Consider the following 14,514-nt stretch of genomic DNA (forward strand, 5'->3'; position numbering starts at 1 on the left):
ATAAAGATCTTCATAGGATATGTAGGAGCCAATATGGGCATCCAGGTTCCGCTATTGGTTATTGACCAGAGAAGTGTCTCGGTCATGTATACATAGTTCTCGAACCCGTAGAGTCCGCACACTTAACGTTCGTTGACGATATAGTATTTATGAGTTATGTATGTTGGTAACCGAATGTTGTCCGGAGTTCCAGATAAGATCACAGAGATGACAAGGAACTCCGGAATGGTCCGGAGATAAAGTTTGATATATGGGATAATAGTGTTTGGTCTCCAGAAGGGTTCCGGAATTCACCGAAAGGAGTTCCGGCTGTTTCCCGAAATGTTTGGGTACGAGAACACTTTATTTGGGTCAAAGGGGAAAGCCCACAAGGTTTTTGGAAAGCGCAAAAGGGAGTTTTGCAGAGTCCAAGGGCCAGACGCCAGGGTCCCTGGCGTCTGGGTCCAGACGCCGGGAACCCTGGCGTCTGGCCCTGGAGTCCGAGAAGGACTCTTGCCTTTCGGGTGAAACCGACTTTGTGGAGGCTTTTACTCCAAGTTTCGACCCCAAGGCTCAAAATATAAATAGAGGGGTAAGGCTAGCACCCAAGACACATCAAGAAACACCAAGCCCTGTGCCGGCAACCCCGCCCCCTCTAGTTTATCCTCCGTCATAGTTTTCATAGTGCTTAGGCGAAGCCCTGCGGAGATTGTTCTTCACCAACATCGTCACCACACCGTCGTGTTGCCGGAACTCATCTACTACTTCGCCCCTCTTGCTGGATCGAGAAGGCGAGGACGTCATCGAGCTAAACGTGTGCTGAATGCGGAGGTGCCGTACATTCGGTACTTGATCGGGACGGATCATGAAGGTGTACGACTACATCAACCGCGTTGATAAACGCTTCCTCTTACGGTCTATGAGGGTACGTAGACAACACTCTCGTTGCTATGCATCACCATGATCCTGCGTGTGCGTAGGAATTTTTTTGAAATTACTTCGTTCCCCAACAGTGGCATCTGAGTCTGGTTTTATGCGTAGATGTTATATGCACGAGTAGAACACAAATGAGTTGTGGGCGATACAAGTCATACTGCTTACCAGCATGTCATACTTTGGTTCGGCTGTATTGTTGGATGAAGCGGCACGGACTGACATTACGCGTACACTTACACGAGACTGGTTCTACCGACGTGCTTTGCACGCAGGTGGCTAGCGGGTGTCAGTTTCTCCAACTTTAGTTGAACCAAGTGTGGCTACGTCCGGTCCTTGCGAAGGTTAAAACAACACTAACTTGATGAACTATCGTTGTGGTTTTGATGCGTAGGTAAGAACGGTTCTTTCTCAGCCCGTAGCAGCCACGTAAAACTTGCAACAACAAAGTAGAGGACGTCTAACTTGTTTTTGTAGGGCATGTTGTGATGTGATATGGTCAATCACTACAAGAAATATGTCAACTTGTGACCTTGACTATTGGTCACTGAAAGGTCATTGTTTTTCATTTGTGACGTTTTTGTGACCAAAAACAAAAGGTCAAAAGCTGGCGGTGGTAAACTGAAATTAAGGACCTTCTCTCTGAGAAGGTCGTAGACGTTTACGACCAAAATATGCCTATTGTTTTGTTTTGGTCACTAGCAACCTCCCCAGGCCACGTGGAGGTGATGTGGCAAGCTGATGTGGCACAAGATTCTGCCCGGTCCGATTCGGCGTTTTACATGAGCCGAGCCCATTAATTCATCCGTTCTATATTTTTTGTGTCAATTTTTGGTCGATTTCATGGGCCTAGCCCAACATTATAGCCTTTTTATTTTTGGGTCGTAGCCTTTGTTTCTCTTTTTTTAGTGCATGCCAACTGTCAAATTCTGGTAAGTGGGTCCCAAATGTGACGTTCTAGTTTGTGGGACCCTACTGTCAAGGTCATGTTCTTTCATATTTCAATATGCAAATACAGAAAACAGACACAATATTTCAAATAACAGCACGAAGCAATCTGCTACATCATATAATATACATATAAATGTGATTAGCATCAAGTTTACAATTAGATAACACACATACAGCCCAAGTGTATCAGCCCAAGTCTATAACATGAGTCTATCACAGGAGCCCTACATGTTCTGCTACATCATATAACAAACAAAAAGGATCAGCATTATTCCAATGAAGTAGCTCCCAGAACTAGCACACATACAAGTTCTGTTACAAGGACTTCGTTACTCCCAGAACTAGCTCAATGAGGTAAAAGTATGCTTCATCCAACTTTTTTGTCCTGAATGAAAGGCCAGCATCTGCACATTGTAGAACAAAATGTTTAGGAACAAAATAAAAGTAAATCTAACAGCAAAGTATCAAATAAAACAAAGTATTAAAAATTGTGGTAATTTAGTTGGCAGGTACGCAATACCATGGTTTTAATTTAACAGAGTTTTTTAGAGTATTCAGAATATAGAGCAAGTGTTTGGCTACAACACAGAATGCTGTAAAATGTGTTGACTATCCCTTAGGCAATCACATCTAGCTAGCCGATGTGGCAGCAATGCAAACACGAGCTGGCTGGTTGTGTACTGTTTATGTTATGTTAATCTAGCTAAGCAGGTTGGCTAGACCTTAACATTCAGGTCCATATTAACCGAAGCATACATAGACAATAGATTTTGGCATGCTAGAATTCTTACTGCAAACAAGATTGTTTGTCCAGTAAATTATTCGTTAGGAACATCTCAAGTATACAAGAAAAAGGATAATGATTCATTATCCATATGAGGGTGACCTCTGTGGTGCAGTCTATTAAGCACGAGTACATTAAGAAACCCCGAAACAAAACCCTAAGCAACAAGATATCAAGCAGAGGACCACAATTCAATGTATTTCAGGCCATGGGGGCACCAAACTGTATAACCATGCATGCAAAGGAAGCAAGCAGCACAAATAATGGCATTTAACAAGTGCACCAATAGTTGCATTTAAGGTAAACAAGAGCTGCATAGCAGAGTGCAAGAGAATGACAACATAATTCTTGCTTGCTGCAATCTAAACAACATCACCACAAGTTCTATGATGCATCCAAACTTGTGAATTTGTGCACAGATCCAAGCATGATACTACGTGAGCCAGAAGTGTGCTGCAGATTGCCTTTGCCAGGGACACCTAAATGTAGGAAGTGTGCCACAGACCCAAACAATATCACAGACATAAGCTAATCAACGGAGGAAGAAGGAGGACACCGGGACCTAACCTGTACATGAAGATGTCGCGGTTTGCAATCAGCCCTCCTTCTCCGGCTCCCACTGCGCACATGAGGTCTTCCAGGGATATGTTGTTCACCTGATCACCACCTCCCTGCATGCCACACACACACACTGTGCAAGTTAGATTACATACAGACAGATTGTGTTTCTAATGCCCAGCCGCCACAGGCCGTTGTTAGTCGGCAAATTATGATCAGGGTGGAACATACTCCCTCCGTTCCAAAATAGATGACCCAACTTTGTGCTAAAGTTAGTATAAAGTTGGGTCATCTATTTTGGAACGGAGGGAGTACAAGATAAGAAGATAACATCTGTAACAAAATAATATAGAAGGAAACAGTGATGAAACTTTGAAGGTTTTTACACGTTTGGAAGGTTTTATGTGCTTATCTTCACAACAAACGGTAAATTAATGCCGCGGCATCCTATTTGCATCCATTCCGTAGAACAAAGAAGTGATATAAAGAATTTCAGATAAAAATGAAACCCTAATAACTATATAAATTTCTGCTGGGTGGGGGGATAATCTAGAAATATACCAATCTGAACACTAAACCAACATGATATCTAAACATTCCCCTGCCGAACTGAACTCGTATATGGAAATACAAACCAACAAATCAGACGAACATAGCAATTTCTGCACACTCTAGAGCAGGTGCTACTGACTAAACCAACCTATTTCCTCTAGTATTTCAAAGAGATTACAGGTCCGTACACAACAGCGGCCTGATTACCTTGACAGGGCTAAGCACTACAAAGAAGTCGACCTAGGCAGTACGCAATGGAACTAACAGAACAGGTGTAGAGCCGATGCTACACAGACATTACAGAGCGGAATCGACCGGGTTCAGGTGGATGAATCGACAAGGGTTTCTCTGAGTTTAATGGATGACAGCCCCTAGCTTACTGAATTAACAAACACACCAGCAAGCACTTAACTTGACAGGAAGGAAGGAAAATGAAGGACGGGAGATGGCATACCTGGTGTACGAGACCTGTACTGCAGCTCGTGCCCGGTCCTCGTGGTTGGCGATGGAGGAGGTCGTCGGGTGCCTCGTGCATGTAGGCGACGACGACAACCTTGGTGAGCCGCCATCACCAGCGTGCATGGACCAGCCTATGCCCATCAGCCGCGCGAGGGCTTGACGACGACCTGCGTGAGGAAGAAAAAATATAGATCACTCTATCCATTCACAAAAATAAGGAAATAGGTGAAAGCTTCTGCAATTCCAACTTCACGGGAAACCTCTCGACCTAAAGGATCATGGAAATTGGAGAGGTCGCTCTCTTTTTCAAAAAAAGAATTTGGAAGTCAAAGCGTGCTAAGTTAGGTAGATGCATGATGATGGTACAGTGGTCTCAGTTTTTTTCCTTTTTTCTGAAGTAGTAAAAGTGTGTTCAGGTATTCTCCTCAAAAATTAAAAGTGTGTTCAGGTAGGCACTCGAATGAGCCATCCGTCATGTATGTGATTGCAAAACCCAATTGGTATTACTAGCATTTAAGAATTCACAAGTTGAAGAAAGTTAAGAACCAGCAAATCAAACTACGGGATAAATACATACAGAGTTTACAGGTTGTGACTGACAGTATCTGAATCATGCTCATCAGCATCATCAGCAGGGCATTCACCAAATGTTCAGCCCCGTGAGCAGACAAGACATCACAAACATGCAGATTTGCAGACAACTCTGAATTTTTTAGTTGGTGTTCATTTGGTAACGAACTAGTAAGAGTGTTGTGGAAGCACAGAGAATCAATGACAAGTTAAGCTGAAGCAACACGTACTGAATTTCTACAAAAACATGCATATATTATTGCACCATTTTCCTTCTTATCAACAAAGCCCTCTATTCTTCTTCTTCTTCTTCAGCTAAGCTAGTAGAAGATATGGCACATGATGGAAGGCACAGTACTCTAAGTATGAAACAAACAGAACTCCATACTACATGCATAAAAAGAGTAACCTCTAAGGCAGTAGTATATGCAGAGCCATGATTCTACTGTAGGAGACAGACTAACAGCTTTTTTTCAGAGGCATACTAGTAGGCGAAATGGAAACCCTGCAGTCGCGCTACGAACCGGTACCTGTAGGAACCTAATTAAGCAGTTTGCAAATCACGAAGTTGCTAACCACGAAGTTGCAATTGCAAACCCTCGCTCGAGACATCCGTACGGGACATGCATAATCCGACAAAGAAGAGAACCCCCGAATCCAACACAACAAATCCTAGCAGGAAAGGAAAGGAAAGGATCACGAGATGCAGACCGCTTACGATGGCGAGCGGCGAGGCGAGGTCTCGGCGTCGCGCGGCGCGGAGGAGTAGCAAGGCCGCCATGGCATTTGGGGGCGGGGAGCGACCAGCGGCGGAGCTCTTGTCGTCCCCTGTGCTGCGCCCATGGTGTCCCGGTGCTTGATCGAGGACGGCATCCTGGATCTGGGAGGGAGAGAACACGAGGTGAGGAAGTGAGGGAGGGTTGTGAGGAGGAGGAGATGGAGTGGAGGGACGCACCTGAGTCGCCGGACCACGCCGGGCGAAATCCTAGTGACAGGAAACGGTCGCGGGAGGTGCTGGAGGACGCGTGCGCCGAACTGGGAGAGGTCGAGGTCCGAATGAGGCGAGGGGGTCGATGGCGATGCCGGTGACGTTGAGCTCCAGCACGCCCTGGTTGGAGAAGCCGAACTCCTCGAGCGGGATGGTGGTGCGCGGGTCGGCCTGGATCACCGTCGACCAGATCTTGGACGCTGCCGAGGGTGCGAGGTCAGACGGGACGGTGGGTGGCGGCGGCGATTTGTGGGTGGGAGGGTGCGGTCGATGTGTGGGACGTGCGTGCCGGATCTTGTCCAAGGGGAGGATGGAGCGGAGGGGAGGGCATCGGAGGAGGACGGATCTGGATCGGGGAGAGGGGCGGCGCGAAAGGGGTCTGGATCGGGGAGAGGGAGACGGCAGTGCTTGACCTAGGGTTTCTCGGGAAGGAGGGGGTTGAGGGAGGAAGGGAGAGACGCTGGATCAGTAGGAGGCGGACGGCTCAGATCGAATACAGTGGGGTGATCCGTGTGCTGCGTCCTGATTTGTTCGAGAATGAGCTATTAAAAATTACTCTTCTTAGTGTTAAAAACAAGGAGGTTTGTGAGGCAGCTACCGAAAATATTTTGCAAAATGGCATCACTAAAATTTTCACTTAAGTTAGACCACCTTTCATCGATGATCATCAATTTGATTGCATTTCTGATCTTTCTGGGTATTTTGAGAAACGGCCAATTCGGCAAGAAATGAGTCAAATTTGAACTACAGGTATCTTATAGTTTGCTATTTATTTTCTAAAAAAATCATTTTTAGATACAAAAGTAGCTATTTCATCATAGACAAACCAATAGTTTTGCATTATTAACCACCTAACTAAGAAGGGTCATGCGGGCAAATTTGATCACATTTTGAAATCGGCATAGGAAATTCACAAAAAAAATGAAAAACCTTCGCATTGTGTGATTATACATCTAAAAGGATGCATCTTGGAATGGCAAACAATGTTGCCTAAGGAAGTTTTCATTTTCTTTGGACGAAAAAACCATTTTCCATTTTTCGAGTGCCCAATAGGAGGTTTTTTGTGAAGGACCTCCCAAATAATTGTTGCAAAATTGGACCAAATCATTTTTCTAAAATACTAGGCCATATTTAATGGACAATTGACCAAATGGTTGGGTGTAAAAAGTTTTGATCCACCTCTCGTGAAAAAGACAAATTCCTGCCGATTCAACAGGAAGCGGGTCAAATTTGGCTAAGCAGGTTGGCTAGCCCTTGACATTCAGGTCCATATTAACCGAAGCATACATAGACAATAGATTTTGGCATGCTAGAATTCTTACTGCAAACAAGATTGTTTGTCCAGTAAATTATTCGTTAGGAACATCTCAAGTATACAAGAAAAAGGATAATGATTCATTATCCATATGAGGGTGACCTTTGTGGTGCAGTCTATTAAGCACGAGTACATTAAGAAACCCCGAAACAAAACCCTAAGCAACAAGATATCAAGCAGAGGCCCACAATTCAATGTATTTCAGGCCATGGGGCACCAAACTGTATAACCATGCATGCAAAGGAAGTAAACAGCACAAATAATGGCATTTAACAAGTGCACCAATAGTTGCAATTAAGGTAAACAAGAGCTGCATAGCAGAGTGCAAGAGAATGACAGCATAATTCTTGCTTGCTGCAATCTAAACAACATCACCACAAGTTCTATGATGCATCCAAACTTGTGAATTTGTGCACAGATCCAAGCATGATACTACGTGAGCCAGAAGTGTGCTGCAGATTGCATTTGCTAGGGACACCTAAATGCAGGAAGTGTGCCACAGACCCAAACAATATCACGGACATAAGCTAATCAACGGAGGAAGAAGGAGGACACCGGGACCTAACTTGTACATGAAGATGCCGCGGTTTGCAATCAGCCCTCCTTCTCCGGCTCCCACTGCGCACATGAGGTCTTCCAGGGATATGTTGTTCACCTGATCACCACCTCCCTGCATGCCACACACACACACTGTGCAAGTTAGATTACATACAGATAGATTGTCTTTCTAATGCCCAGCCGCCACAGGCCGTTGTTAGTCAGCAAATTATGATCAGGGTGGAACATACTCCCTCCGTTCCAAAATAGATGACCCAACTTTGTGCTAAAGTTAGTATAAAGTTGGGTCATCTATTTTGGAATGGAGGGAGTACAAGATAAGCAGATAACATCTGTAACAAAATAATATAGAAGGAAACAGTGATGAAACTTTGAAGGTTTTTACACGTTTGGAAGGTTTTATCTGCTTATCTTCACAACAAACGGTAAATTAATGCCGCAGCATCCTATTTGCATCCATTCTGTAGAACAAAGAAGTGATATAAAGAATTTCAGATAAAAATGACACCCTAATAACTATATAAATTTCTGCTGGGTGGGGGGATAATCTAGAAATATACCAATCTGAACACTAAACCAACATGATATCTGAACATTCCCCTGCCGAACTGAACTCGTATATGGAAATACAAACCAACAAATCAGACGAACATAGCAATTTCTGCACACTCCAGAGCAGGTGCTACTGACTAAACCAACCTATTTCCTCTAGTATTTCACAGAGATTACAGGTCCATACACAACAGCGGCCTGATTCCCTTGACAGGGCAAAGCACTACAAAGAAGTCGACCTAGGTAGTACGCGATGGAACTAACAGAACAGGTGCAGAGCCGATGCTACACAGACATTACAGAGCGGAATCGACCGGGTTCAGGTGGATGAATCGACAAGGGTTTCTCTGAGTTTAATGGATGACAGCCCCTAGCTTACTGAATTGACAAACACACCAGCAAGCACTTAACTTGACAGGAAGGAAGGAAAATGAAGGACGGGAGATGGCATACCTGGTGTACGAGACCTGTACTGCAGCTCATGCCCGGTCCTCATGGTTGGTGATGGAGGAGGTCGTCGGGTGCCTCGTGCGTGCAGGCGACGACGACAGCCTTGGTGAGCCGCCATCACCAGCATGCATGGACCAGCCTATGCCCATCAGCCGCGCGAGGGCTTGACGACGACCTGCGTGAGGAAGAAAAAATATAGATCACTCTGTCCATTCACAAAAATAAGGAAATAGGTGAAAGCTTCTGCAATTCCAACTTCACAGGAAACCTCTCGACCTAAAGGATCATGGAAATTGGAGAGGTCGCTCTCTTTTAAAAAAAGAATTTGGAAGTCAAAGTGTGCTCAGTTAGGTAGATGCATGATGATGGTACAGTGGTCTCGGTTTTTTTCCTTTTTTCTAAAGTAGTAAAAGTGTGTTCAGGTATTCTCCTCAAAAATTAAAAGTGTGTTCAGGTAGGCACTCGAATGAGCCATCCATCATGTATGTGATTGCAAAACCCGATTGGTATTACTAGCATTTAAGAATTCACAAGTTGAAGAAAGTTAAGAACCAGCAAATCAAACTACGGGATTCATACATACAGAGTTTGCAGGTTGTGACTGATAGTATCTGAATCATGCTCATCAGCATCATCAGCAGGGCATTCACCAAATGTTCAGCCCCGTGAGCAGACAAGACATTACAAACATGCAGATTTGCAGACAACTTTGAATTTTTTAGTTGGTGTTCATTTGGTAACGAACAAGTAAGAGTGTTGTGGAAGCACAGAGAATCAATGACAGGTTAAGCTGAAGCAACACGCACTGAATTTGTACAAAAACATGCATATATTCTTGCACCATTTTCCTTCTTATGAACAAAGCCCTCTATTCTTCTTCTTCTGCTAAGCTTGTAGAAGATATGGCACATAGTGGAAGGCACGGTACTCTACGTATGAAACAAACAGAACTCCATACTACATGCATAAAAAGAGTAACCTCTAAGGCAGTAGTATATGCAGAGCCATGATTCTACTGTAGGAGATAGACTAACAACCTTTTTTCAGAGGCATACTAGTAGGCGAAATGGAAACCCTGCAGTCACGCTACGAACCGGTAGCTGCAGGAACCTAATTAAGCAGTTTGCAAATCACGAAGTGGCTAACCACGAAGTTGCAATTGCAAACCCTCGCTCGAGACATCCGTACGGGACATGCATACTCTGACAGAGAAGAGAACCCCAGAATCCAACACAACAAATCCTAGCAGGAAAGGAAAGGAAAGGATCACGAGATGCAGATCGCTTACGATGGCGATGGCGAGTGGCGAGGTGAGTTCTTGGCATCGCGTGGCGCGGAGGAGTAGCGAGGCCGCCATGGCGTTTGGGGGCGGGGAGCGACCAGCGACGGAGCTCTTGTCCTCCCCTGTGCTGCGCCCATGGTGTCCCGGTTCTTGATCGAGGACGGCATCCTGGATCTGGGAGGGAGAGAACATGAGGTGAGGAAGTGAGGGAGGGTTGTGAAGAGGAGGAGATGGAGTGGAGGGACGCACCTGAGTTGCCGGACCACGTCTGGCAAAATCCTAGTGACAAGAAACGGTCGCGGGAGGCGCTGGAGGACGCGCGCGCCGAACTGGGAGAGGTCGAGGTCCGAATGAGGCGAGGGGGTCGATGGTGATGCCGGTGACTTTGAGCTCCAGCACGCCCTGGTTGGAGAAGCCGAACTCCTTGAGCGGGATGGTGGTGCGCGGGTCGGCCTGGATCACCGTCGACCAGATCTTGGAAGCTGCCGAGGGCGCGAGGTCAGACGGGGCGGTGGGTGGCGGCGGTGATGTGTGGGTGGGAGGGCGTGGTCGATGTGTGGGACGTGCGCGCCGGATCTTGTCCAACGGGAGGATGGAGTGGAGGGGAGGGCATCGGAGGAGGACGGATCTGGATCGGGGAGAGGGGCGGCGCGGGAGGGGTCTGGATCGGGGAGAGGGAGACGGCAGCGCTTGGCCTAGGGTTTCTCGAGAAGGAGGGGGTCGAGGGAGGAAGGGAGAGACGCTGGATCAGTAGGAGGCGGACGGCTCAGATCGAATACAGTGGGGTGATCCGTATGCTGCGTCCTGATTGGTTCGAGAATGAGCTATTAAAAACTACTCTTCTTAGTGTTAAAAACAAGGGAGGTTTGTGAGGAAACTACCAAAAATATTTTGCAAAATGTCATCACTAAAATTTTCACTTAAGTTAGACCACCTTTCATCGATGATCACCAATTTGATTGCATTTCCGATCTTTCTAGGTATTTTGAGAAACAGCCAATTCGGCAAGAAACGAGTCAAATTTGAACTACAGGTATCTTATAGTTTGCTATTTATTTTCTAAAAAAATCATTTTTAGATACAAAAGTAGCTATTTCATCATAGACAAACCAATAGTTTTGCATTATTAACCACCTAACTAAGAAGGGTCATGCGGGCAAATTTGATCACATTTTGAAATTGGCATAGGAAATTCACAAAAAAAATGAAAAACCTTCGCATTGTGTGATTATACATCTAGAAGGATGCATCTTGGAATGGCAAACAATGTTGCCTAAGGAAGTTTTCATTTTCTTTGGATGAAAAAACCATTTTCCATTTTTTGAGTGCCCAAAAGGAGGTTTTTTGTGAAGGACCTCCCAAATAATTGTTGCAAAATTGGACCAAATCATTTTTCTAAAATACTAGGCCATATTTAATGGACAATTGACCAAATGGTTGGGTGTAAAAAGTTTTGATCCACCTCTCGTGAAAAAGACAAATTCCCGCCGATTCAACAGGAAGCGGGTCAAATTTGAACTGTAGCTACCTCGTAGTTTGCTCTTTATTTTTTTCCAAAAATCATTTATAGGTACATAAGTATCTATTTTATCAGAGAAACACCAAAAAAATTCCAAGATTCAACCACTAGCTAGGAACGGTCATTCCCGCCGTTTTGACCGCATTTTGAAACAGGCATAAAAATTCAAAAAAAATCAAAAAATTGGGAAACATTCGCATTGTGTCATTATATGTGGCCAAGTTCCCAGGAAAAATAACAAACTTGTAATACGGCAATTATTTTAAAAAAGTGTTCTTAGAAACGAGCTATCACGTGTGGAGATCAATAGCTTTCAAGCCAAATGATCAATCTTATGGCCACATTCACGGCATAGTTTGTTCAAATGATCTCATATTGTGCACAAGGGTGCATATTGGAATGGCAAACAATGTTGCCTAAGGAAGTTTTCATTTTCTTTGGACGAAAAAACCATTTTCCATTTTTCGAGTGCCCAAAAGGAGGTTTTTTTGTGAAGGACCTCCCAAATAATTGTTGCAAAATTGGACCAAATCATTTTTCTAAAATACTAGGCCATATTTAATGCACAATTGACCAAATGGTTGGGTGTCAAAAGTTTTGATCCACCTCTCGTGAAAAAGACAAATTCCCGCCGATTCAGTAGGAAGCGGGTCAAATTTTAACTGTAGCTGCCTCGTAGTTTGCTCTTTATTTTTTCCAAAAATCATTTATAGGTACATAAGTATCTATTTAATCAGAGAAACTCCAAAAAAAATTCCAAGATTCAAGCACTAGCTAGGAATGGTCAAACCCGCCGTTTTGACCGCATTTCGAAACAGGCATAAAAAATTCAAAAAAAATCAAAAAATTGGGAAACCTTCGCATTGTGTCATTATATGTGACCAAGTTTCCAGGAAAAATAACAAACTTGTAATACGGCAATTATTTTAAAAAAGTGTTCTCAGAAATGAGCTATCATGTGTGAAGATTCAGGGCTTTCAAGCCAAATAATCAAACTTATGGCCACATTCATGGCATAGTTTGTTCAAATGATCTCATATTGTGCACAAGGGTGCATCTTGGAATTCCAAACAATGTTGCCTAAGGGAGTTTTCATTTTCTTTGCACGGAAAAATCATTTTCCATTTTTTTGAATGCCCAAAATGAGTTTTTTTGTGAAGGAGCTACCATATATTTGTTGCAAAATTGGACCAAATCATTTTTATAAAATATTAGGCCATATTTAATGCATAATTGACAAAATGGTTTGATGTCAAAAGTTTTGCTCCACCACTTGTGAAAAAGACAAATTTCTGTCGATTCAGTAGGAAGCGGATCAATTTTGAACTGCACCTACCTTATTGTTTGCTCTTTATTTTTTCCAAAAATCATTTCTAGTTACATAAGTATCTACTTAATCATAAAAACATGGTTTGGTGGCGATACGTCGTGGTTTGGATGTGGCCCAGGGCCCCAACTCCAAAGCGCGTTAACTCGCATGCCCGCCGCGTGGTCACCGCATGACCTTGGCGTTGACATGCGCTCTGGGAGGCTTAGGCATGTCTAGTGGGTTGGGCACTCCCCAGGTAGGTTCTAGGAAGAAAATTATAATAGAAGAATCTCACGAGGAGACTGACCTATGCTCAAAGATGAATTAGCAGCCAAGTGTTTGATTAGCGGTACGGGAAATACACATGGCCAATGGGCGTGAGTTTTGGCTGAGGATGATCATCTACTAAGGAGAATGTCTTCACAAATTTTTAGCTCAAAAGGAGGATCCTAGGTGGTACTTGCTTTGCAAAGTACCACGCTGGACAAAAATATGAATGTTGAAGCTGGGCTCAAAATAATGAACGGATTGAGCTGAAATTTGGTGGAGGATGGTTATTTGGGCATAGGAAAGCATTGTAGGAAATTGATACCATTTGGACATGCCAAAGTAGTGCTTCCTTCACAATGCTCTTCTATGGACAGAAACTTGGGAAAACTAGTGAGAGAGATTGGATGAATGAAATGAGCTCAAAATTGGTGTAGGTAAGTTAAATAGGTATGGTCATACGTTGGTACATTTTCAGATCATTTGGGTAAGCCTAGCTAGTACTTACTTCACAAAGCTTCTCTCAAGGTAGAAACTTTGGAAATTTCCTGAGAAAGATTTACTAGGAAAACTAAGCTGAATATTATCATGTGGCAATGATTTGGGTATGGAAGAGTGCCCAAAAAGTTTGAGGGTAATAGGAGGGGTCTAGCTAACACTTGCTTTGCAACGTGCCAATTTGGCCATAACATATAAATTGAACTTGGGCTCACATAGATGATTTGACTGAGCTGCAATTTGGAGGAGGGTGATAATTTGGGCATATGAAGGAACTGTATATATTTCATGTCATTTCGATATATAAAAAAGGTACTTCCTTCACAATGCTTCTAGGTGGACAAAAACTTTGGAAATTTGCCGAGGAAGATTTGCTAGGCAAATGGAGCTGAATTTTTTCATGCGGTAATGATTTGGATAGGAAAGAGTGCCCAAAAATTCCGAGGGCAATCAAGAATATATAAATAGCACTTCCTTCATAAAGTGTTGTTGTGAACAAAATAGGAAAATGAATATTGTTGAATTAGTTTTGAACTAGGCAAGGAAGGATTTTTACATATTTGAGAAGGTATGACCCAAAGAATTTATGAGATTTTTTTGGGAATTTTGGGAATGACAGAAATATAGGTTGCTTCACAACCTAGGGCAAAAATTGACACATGGGCATGACACATAGGCAAAACTGATGAGGTGGCACCAAGTCATACCAATCCACCACAATTTACAAGATTATGACCATCTATATTGGTCATGATCAGCTAAAAATAAGGCAGTGGACTAGTGTTGTGTGCTTTATGACCATTTCGTGTAAGGAAATTACGACCTTTCTGACCAAAATGGTCGCAATGGTTTAGGGTTTGGAGCCCCCTGAATAGCTTTTGACCAATTGGTCTCAAATGGTCATAGATCTATGACCAATTCTTCCAGGGTCACTGACAGAAGGTCACTAGTTGACATATTTCTTGTAGTGAATACGTGATGCTATATTTT

Source organism: Triticum urartu, chromosome 1A (assembly GCF_056163025.1).
Source record: "Triticum urartu cultivar PI428250 chromosome 1A, HENAU_Tu73, whole genome shotgun sequence".
Taxonomy (NCBI): Eukaryota; Viridiplantae; Streptophyta; class Magnoliopsida; order Poales; family Poaceae; genus Triticum; species Triticum urartu.